The following is a 9896-nucleotide window of genomic DNA, read 5'->3' as shown; positions in this document are numbered from 1 at the left end:
GGTACCTGGGGGCTGCCCTCTTAGCTCGTGCTCTTCACACTCCCTGCAAGCTTGCAGGTGCACACACCCAGACACGCAAAGTGCACACGGCTCACACTGGCACCGGGAGTCTGTAGGCTGTGCACCTGTGTGCTCCAGGAGCAATAGAATGCAAAACCACCTACGTAATTTTAAATTTTCCAGTAGATCGGTTAAAAAAGTAAAAGGAACAGGCAAAATTCACTTTAAGGATCTACTTTATTAACTAAATATATGTCCAGTATTATCATTTCAACATGTAATCAAAATAAAAAAATGATCAATGAATGATCTCACAATGTCTTTCCTTGTAGTAAATCCCAGAAATCTGGTGTGTATTTTCCACTGGCAAGACATTGCAATTTGAGCTAGCCTCTTGTCTAGTGCTGTGTCTGAGGGACAGTGTGGAAAAAGCTGCCTGGAGAAGGTGACCATGACACGATCAGAGCTGTTGAGTCCCAGGGAAGGGGTGGGTTGAGTGAGGGACATCATCCTCCCAAGAGAAATGGACTTCATCTAAAACATCCGAGAACACTCCAGGTGTGTTAAAGGAAATGACAAAGCAAAAGGTAGTCCGAGCCACCTTTTGGGAGTCAGCAGAACCACAGGTGCTGTGGGTGGGGAGAAAGCAAGTCTGGCTACATCGTGGCGGGCGGCGTCTCTGACATTTCCTCAGTTTCCCCTCTACGGTCGGTGGAGTCGTGAGTACATGGACTAGGCCCACGAGGGAGAGAGGTATAACTAAAACAAATGCTCTGATTCACTGAGGATCGGCGCTCAGGTGTGCCTGGGAGAGCACCTGCTGAGAGGCGAAGCCAGGGGCAGCGGGGCGCCAGCAAGCAGCAGGGGTAGAAGCTGGGAGAGCTGAGTTCTGACGCCGGCTGGGGCTCTCCCCGCCGACAGCCCCCTCTCTCACCCGCACCAGCTTCCCTGCTTGTAGAATGAAGGGGTGGGCCAGGAAGACACCGGGCTGGACACACTCCCCCTGGAACGCCAGCGCCCCGGCTTCAGGACCCTCCCACTCTGTGTGGTCTTCCCCCTGATGCCTCCCTGAACAGGTCCTCAGACGCCGGCTCTCCTGCCCTCGGGGCTCCCCCTCTGACCAGCAGCCACGATCATCTTCCTGCCCAGTGCAGAGCTGAGCACAGGGACTGAGGGGGTCAATGGACTCAGTGTGGGCGAGCCTCCTGCTCTCCCCTGATCCAAATATAGAGCCTGTGTTGGCCAGGAGGTTGCAATCGCTTGGGGGTTGCTCTGGGCTGAGGCACGGTCCCTCATTGTGGTGGCTGACAGACGAGGGGGACCCTGCTGAGCCCCAGGGTGAGGTCCCCAGGAGCCTGTGAGGGTCTGCACTCACCCAACAGATACCCCTGTGTCCAAGGAGGTGATGTGAAATAGCCAAGTAAAAATGCCATGGCAGCAGGTAGTGAGAGAGAGAGAAGGAAGAAGAAAAGCAGTTTTACATTTTAGTACCTTTATCATCACTGTCTCTTTGCTGTTGAACCAGGAGACCTGCATTTCGCCTTGCCCCGGGCCTGCAAATTATATAGCTGGCCCCAAGCAGCACCTGCTTTCAGGCCCAGACCAACAAGGAAAGAGCAGAAGTCACTAGGTCGAGCTTTTTTCCCTTCCTTTGTCTTGGTGCACAAAATTGGGTTGACAACACTTCTAAGTTCAAGGCAAACTTAGATCCATACAAGGCTCCTCTTTTGCTTTTTTCTTTTAATTTTTTCCCCTTTAGCCCCTATCTTCAGTCCCTCCCACCCATACTTCGCATTCACTTTCATGAGGTTCATCCAGTCCATCCTCTAGATGTTAATTTACGCATATTTATATTTACAATAAATATAGTTTGTTGCTTTGCGGAGTGTTTGTTTTGAATTATATCTAAGTGGTATCAAGTTAAATCTAAATTCTCTTCCTTTTCCTTACTTTTGGGCTCACCATGATGCTTTTGAGGCCTAATGGTTGGCTCTCCGCACACCTAGTTTACGCCTAGTTTATGCTGCAGGGAGTCTCCCCATGGAAACAAAATCACATCTTATTTTCCCTGCTAGGGATAGATGCCTAGGTCTTGCCCAACATTTGACTGTAGGAAGAAGCACCACGAAGAATATCTTCAGACATGTACTCTTCTGCACAAACGTGCAAATTTTTCTTGATATACATGTATTATATACATATGAGAAAAAATGGGTAGTATGGTATTTCTTTCCCAAATGGCACTAAACACTGCCTGGCTGCCTTCCAAATGGCCACCACACTCGTCCCCACTCCAACCAGTAACGCCCGAGAGCTCCAGCCCCTCCCACAACGACCTCAGCACCGATTGTTATCATGCAACTTTTGCCTTCTGGTCAATCAGTGTGGGTCGCGTTTTATTTCTCTGTGAGTTTCATTTGTATTGCTCTGATTGCTGGTGAGGCCGAGAGTCTCCCCATATACTGATCAGGCTTGGAATCCCCGCTACCGTGACACGCCCACCCATTCACATACATTGACGGCTTTTCTATTTTATTTATCCTCCTTCCCTGAATAATTTGCAAGAGCTCTTCACATATTCTAAATACTAATGTTTATTGGTTATAGAAAATGGATACAATTTATCCCAGGAAGTGTTTTCACCCATTTGTTAACTTTGTTTTGGACGCCAGTTATCGAACGGAAATCCTGACTTTCGAATTTGTGAGGGCAATCGAATTTTTTCTTCTGGAACGTCCTTTCTGTGCCCTGTTTAATAAAGCCTTTCCCAATCAAAGTTGCGAACATAATCCTCTACCGCACGGATAGTACGAGCGGGAGTGAGCATCACAAGGAACCAACTGGAAGAGAGTCTGGGAGCTGGAAAATCCACCAGGCTGAACGTCTGAGAGCTGATTAAGGGTAACAGCCTGGAATTTGGCAGTGGGACGGTCCTGCATGCCACCTGTACATGGTATGAATTCCGAGGTGGAGATTATCCTTGATCCTCAGCTGTATTTGTAGCCAGTTCTTTGTCCCTTTGGCTTATATGCTGTGGTCCTTGGATGTATTTAGCCCTTGAGGTGAGGCCAAGGAGGAGGGCCGGGCCTGCCCACCCCGTCTCCACGCACACGAGCATGCGCGCGCACACACGGACGCCCGCTAGCTGTGATCCCTTGAGGGCAGCTCCGTCCCCCGCAGAAGCCGGAATGTCACTGTCCGTTCCTCATCCTTCTGACTTTGGAGGACAGCAGCCCCTGGGATCGGCTTGTCTGCAGTGACACAGCCATGCATTTCAGTCACGCTCCCTTCAGCGCCACGAAAGGAGGCTCCGCGAGGACTTGCTGCATTATTGATGGTGACAGTGACAAGAGAGATCTCCTCCTCCCGGCGTGGTGCTTGTCCCCTTGAGTAGGCAAGCGTGAAAGCTGTCAGCAAAGACAACCAAACTGAAGTGGCCTCCGAGTGTCCTGGCCGGGGTGCCATGTACTTCCCATGGCCTTTCTGGACTGGATGCCGACTGCCTTATAGCCTCTCTCTCCTTTCCACAAACATCCACTCAGCACCTGATGCCTGGTGACAGTCTGCTAAGGAAAAGGCAAACATTTGCACAGAGACGTGGAAAAGACATTCACATGCCAGTTGGAGAGATCAGCGTCTAAAAATACACCCTGAGAAGTGTGAGTCCGATATGTTGAGTTCATACGTTGTCAGTGTACATTTGTTGAGCCCCTGGCATGTGCCGGGCAGTGTCTTAGGCACTGGGACACAGCCGTGACCAGGACAGATGGAGCGCCCAATCCTGGAGCACATGATGCTATCAATAGCTAACACGTATGGGGTACTGTGTGCAGGTGCTTTCCCAAGGGCTTCCCTTGTATGCGTTCTTCTAATCCTTTCAAAAGCACTGCAGGGTGGGACTGTTATCATCCTTCTTTTACACATAGGGGCATGGAGACACCATGGGGCTAAGTAGCTGGTCCGTGGTCACACAGCTCATGAGAGCTGGAATCCAGAATTGGAACCCAGGCGGTCCGGCACCAGATGCCCTATGGAGGGGCCTCTTGGACAAGCCCTGTGCAGAAAGGAGCCCAGAGGGGAATGTATACAATTTTCTAGAATTTCCAAGTGTCCCCCTGGCATCAGTGTGAGAATAAGGAGACTCCCAGGATACATTTTAGTATTCCTTACACATGAATGGGCACACCACAATCACAAACGTGCACTAGGCACCTCCTCTGTGTCAGGTAATGTGCTAATTGTAAAAGATAGAAAATGTGCTGCCAAGTGGGCAGCAGGCACTTACTAAATGTTTGTTGAATGAATGAATGATTAAGAGAGTAACTGAATAAATGAAAAACAAATCTCTCTTGCAGGTAGGTGGCACAGGTGAATGATGACATTGCAGGGCACCTGCCGGGTAAAAGGCACTGAGGTCACACACAGAGACTGTGGCTGTGATGTCTGGAGAGGGGTGGGGCAGGAGAGTTCACATGCAAAGTCATTCCCAAGCATGATTTTGAAGGACGTGAGGTCGTCAGGCGGAGAAGATGGGAGGGCCTCTGGCAATGCACTGGGAGTCAGGTGGGGTGGGGTTAGGAAGCCTGTGACCACGTGAGGAGGGAGTGGGCACAGAGGGGACCTGTGCTGGTCTGCTGGAGAAGTCAGGTGAGGGGGGCGGGGCTTTGTTCCAAGACACAGGGTAGCATTTCAATCAGGGGCTCGGCAGGGGAAGAAGAATATTTCACAACACCCGGCTGCCTGGAGTGTGGCGTCTGGGGGTACGTGAGGTCAAGGGCGAGGGCCAAGCACAGGAGACCATTCAGGTTAGGGGTGGTGAGGGCCTGGGAGAAAGGGTGGAAGCTGGAGGTATTTAGGACATGAGAACCACCACCACCACCACCACAGAGTATCTTGGTGATGGATTCGATGTAGCCAGGCAGGAGGAGCTGTGACCGAGGCTGACTCTCCGACTCCTGGCCCGGGTCTGGGGTGAATGGCCTTTACCCACTGAGGTGGAGACCAGGACTCAGGGCACGAGCTGTTTGGGGAAGCGGGAGAGGACAGTGTTGGGTCTGCTACTTAGCACTAACGCCTCTTCCCCTTCAACATGGGGCTCTGAAGGAAGCCTGGGTAGTCCCTCCTTTCCTATGCTCCACGTGCTCTTGGGGAAAGCTGACCTCAGGCCCAAGTTTCAGTGGGGCTTTGAAAGGCTTCGCTCAATCCCCGCCTGCTGTGATTGGCTCGGAGATGAGGGTGTGGCCCAAGTTGTCCAATCAGAGTGACCCTTGGGGTCTCTCTGGACTCTTGGGGCAGAGACATTCTCTCTCTCCCTCTCGCTCTCCCCAATCCACCCCCCCCTCCCTAGAGGTGAAGAGCCAGGGTCTTGGGAGCATCTCTGTGCCACCAGATGAAAACCACTCGGAAGCCTGTTTGACCTTGATTCTCTGTTCTGCGATCCCAAAATTCCCCTAGGGTTCAAGTCTGTTTGAATTGGGTTTCTGTTAATTACAACTGAAAGCATAGTAATTGACGCAGAAGAACAGACTTCTGGTTTGGGAATCCCAAGCTCCAAGTGGGAATTGAGACAAAGCCGGGGTGATCTAAGCAAAGGTTCTGCTACAGGTAAGAGAAGCCACCCTAGCAGAAGGCTAGTGAGCCGAACATGGTTTGTCTAAGTGACTCCAAAACCATGGCGAAGCTGGCTTGAGGCAGTGGCCCCAGAAGGACTGGCCACAGGAGAGGTGCAGGGAAGGGTGGGGAGCAGTGGTCAGAGAAGCAGCATGGCCCAGTGTCCTGGGGAAGGTCTGGAAATACGAGGAGTTTCCTAACTGCGCTGAGCCACCGGCTGGCGTGTAGGAAATCTGCAATGAAAGGTGACTATCGTTATTAAAAATAAATGTCCCAGGGTTCCTGGTTGGCTGAGTCAGTAGAGCGAGGGACTCTTGATCCTGGGGCCGTGAGTTCGAGCCCCATGTGGGGTCTAGAGATTACTTAAATAAATAAAAACTTAAAAAAAAAGTCTCTTTGTTTTGGCATCTGGTAGGCCACTGGTGGCCACCGGGGCCATTGGGGTCAGGAGCAGTGGTGGCAATGGAAGCTGGTACTTGGCATCCCAGGCGCGCATGCAGACAGCCAGCGTGGACAGTGGGGGCAACCTCCCATGAAATTAAAGATTTAAATAGCTTTGAAAAGGAAAAAAAGAAGACAGTAGTTAGCAAGAGTTTCTCAAGATGTGAGAAGGCGAGCAACGTGTCCAGGTGCCATTGGAGAAATGACAAGGAGAGGGTGAAGGTATGAGGGGTGGGGGTGAAGGGGGAGGGCAAGAGCCTGGGAGAGGCGCTGGCCTTGTTTGGGGGAAGGACCCACTCATCTTTGGAAATGGGACAAAAGAGAGAGACAGAAGAGCAGGGTGAGCAGCCAAGGCGGACATGGAGGGAGGGAGGCAAAGGCTGAGAGCCGGGTCAGAGGGGGAATCAGAGCGTAGGATTTCAAAGGTAGAGGGTGTGAGGGAAGACAAGATCTGGGGTGTGGCCTTGGCGGTGGGTGTTTGCGGCCGGGTGGGCGTGCAAAGACCCATCCTCCATGCACCCACCCAATACCCAAATGCACACGCACCACCTTCCTTCCATCCTCCCAGAAAGCACCTGTTCGCCTGTCTCAGCTCTTATCTCCTTCCCATTCTCACACAAAGAGCAACATTACATGCAATTATCCATTTAGTTTGAAAATGAGCGCGTGGACAGAGGGGCCACTGAGAAAATCACATATCGCTTTGAGTATGTAGTTGGGTGTTAGAGAATGTGCTCTGAGGGAGAGTTGCACTGCTGAGGCTCGGGGACCCGGATGTTTGACAATACTCTGTATTTAGGGTCCCCATGCGCAGACACAGGAAATGCATCCTGAGTGAGGAGAGGGCTGATGGTTTCCACTCTGAGCAGTCCTGAGCTCATGCTGGTCGCTCAGCCACCGGTGGTTTTCACCCAGCCACCCAGCACATTCTTTGCGAAGCGGTCACCATTCGCCAAAAGGGCAGCAAGGCTTAACCCCCTCCAGACCATGCTCTGTTCTCTCCTTCCAAAGTCTGGAGAATCAGCCTCAAAACCAGTGGCGTCGAGCACCCAACCACACTGATGTGTTGGATCCCACGTGCAGAGGGGGAAAAGAACTGAGGAGCCCCTCCCCAGGAAGGGAACTCTGTCTCCAGTCCTCCCAATACCCAAATACCCTTCTGCCATTGCCCGGAGCGTGGACTCTGGCTATGGGCTGGCAGCTTCAGCTCCTTCCAGCAGAAGCAATTCCATGATAGAAGCTTGAAAACTTCTAGCCTGAACTACAGCGTGAACTATCGCGCTGACCCAGGCCCGACACAGTGTAGACCTATCGAGGCGTCTTCCACGGAGCCGCACAAACAGGCAACAGTCTGCTTGTTGTTCCCTGGCCTTGGGAGAGACGCAGGGGCTGGGAAACCGGGTTCTGGAAACTTGCAGGAGCCAGGCACATAGATGGCTTCTCTCTTGCTGGTTTTAAAAATTTAAGACTTGGAGAGGGAGAAGTGCTTACACCACCCACCAGGCATTTAGTTTGGTGAGGGAGCTGGGCTGGCGGAGTGACTTGGTCCCTGGCCGGGGAAGTGCAGTGTTGGGTCTCTCTCCATTCCTGGCTCTCAGGATGCTCTAGCCGGCTCTGCCCTGGTGTGGTGAGCAGGGAGCCCTGAGCCTAGTCTCCACCGGTGTCCTCGGTTTTCTAGGGGGAGAGGGAGGATCCGCCACCTGGGATCTCTCCTGGGGCTCCTCCCAGGCCCAGACTCCCTCATCGCCATCTGGCCCTGGGTGACCTAGGCAGGGCAGGGCCATGGGACACTCAGTGGTGGCCCCAGTTAGTCCCACTTGCCCGGGAGCCGTGAGGCAGCTCCCTGACCCCTGTACTCTGGCTGCCTGGGGTCCCCCACTTGACAACATGTCTGGCCTACCTTCCACACTCATGATGGGTTCCTGTTGCTGCTGCCGCCGCCACCACCAAGTCCCAGGAAACACACACGAGGGATGACTTAGGACCCTCTGCCCAAGGGCTGGGTTCCCACCAGCTCTGTGCATCCATCGCCTACACAGGCGTTTGGGGGCTTGAACAGAGCATTAGTCCCCATCTGTACCCTGGCAGAAAAAAATGTCTTTACGAAGTTAATACCCACATTGTGTTTGATTCCTGGTACCTACGATGTAAAATGGGATGCATCTCTCTTCTCTTTCTATCATGCCTGGGCGGGGGGGAGGGCACCCGCCATTGCACTTCTCTGCAGTGAGGGGTTGGGGGGAAGACGCGAAGATGAGACGACTCGCGGCATGAGGTCAAGCAGGCAGGTGCTCCTTGGCCGACCCTTGCCCACAGCCTCCCCTGTCCTCTCACCTGGTTGGTCCTGTGCTGTCACACCCTCCGTGGGGCACCAGGAGTCCCCCATCCATAGAGTCATCTCTCCCCACAACCACCCCCCTCCCAGAGGCTTGCTCTGCTCTCCACCCAATGCCCAGCACAGGGTCTGCCCTTCACAGGGATTCAGAGTAGGCTCTGGGTGAGCAGGGGCTGGGGTGGGGCAGGGGGCACGGGTAGGGGAAGAAGGGGGCATTGTCTTTAGGGGTGGTTAGGAGTTACGTCACAAAAAGATATGATCCGTGCATGTCAACTTGGGGACAAAGCTCCCGTGAATACTAAACTGTACTTCAGAGTATTGTCCATACATCATCTAGGTCCTAGATTCTGCTGAGAAAAAAGTCCCAATATGGGATTTTTCCTTCTAGGGTTTCCTGATATGGACAATAAATTCAAGGCCCAACTGTCACGCCCCCCGGCTCCTTAAAGCTGCCGCCCAAGTAGGTGACAGGCAGAGAGTGTATTTAATAAGTAGCCGCTGGGCATCTTTCTCAACCTTCTTCCTCCTCAGGCCAGGTTCTCTCCCTTCTAACCTCAGCTCGCAAGCGCTTTTGGTGGAGGACAGCAGGGAGAAGCAATCTGTGGGGGTCACATATTCTGTCCAGGCAACTGTGTACGATTATTTGCTTCTTAGCTTCACAACGGATTTGTGCCCTGAGCAGTGGGGTCAGCCAGGTTCTTGCAAACATCTAGTCTCCTTTCTCTTCCTGCCAAGGCTGGGGAGCGGAAATGCATGTTATATAAACTGTCCCCTCTGTTCTTGAGCACTCGAGGGCACCAGTGGACATTTCTCAGTCCCCTAGTAGCAAGCATGGCCTAGCACGGCCCAGCATGGCCCACAGAAGCTCCGTGAAAACACAGAAAGCCTACCCAATTAGCCTTTTCAGAACTACCAGTGGCGCTGGCTAGCCATAACCTTTCTAGGGAAAGGTACTCACGGGTGAGTCAATGTGAAGTCCCCAGAGGCTCTGAATGGAAGTGCGTGGCCTTGATCTAATGTCGTTCAGGAGCACAGATTCCATCTGCCTTTCTCCCTGGGCTCTCTCAGCCTGTGTGCGGGGCTGAGCTGGGTAGTTATCCTCTTTGAAGAACGGGGAACTGAGCAATGCTCCTCGCCCTTCTGAAATGATGACATGGGGCACTGGAGAGTCTTGAATCTGACCTGTTCTGCATCTGTGCCTTGATTATATTCAAGGGTTCCATGGCCTGGGTGAAAATTAGTGTGGGAGCCGGGCCCTGAGCAGGTCCAATAGGGCTCAGTTTATGATTTAAGGCGATACTGAAAAACGAGGGTTTCCCCAATAATTCCTCACCTCAGAGGTGTCGCATGATGCTTTCTTCTTCTTACTTTTCAGTCTTGATTGTCCTAAGTTGATGGAGATTAATCAGATCTGGAGGACGGGTATCCGGACCCAAAATGCAACCAGTGCCCTAAATTCACAAACACGATACCTCCTTTGCCTTGGTGGCCAATGAGCAAGCCACGGCAG

This window comes from Zalophus californianus, chromosome 15 (assembly GCF_009762305.2).
Source record: "Zalophus californianus isolate mZalCal1 chromosome 15, mZalCal1.pri.v2, whole genome shotgun sequence".
Classification (NCBI taxonomy): Eukaryota; Metazoa; Chordata; class Mammalia; order Carnivora; family Otariidae; genus Zalophus; species Zalophus californianus.
This window is presented reverse-complemented; position numbering follows the sequence as displayed.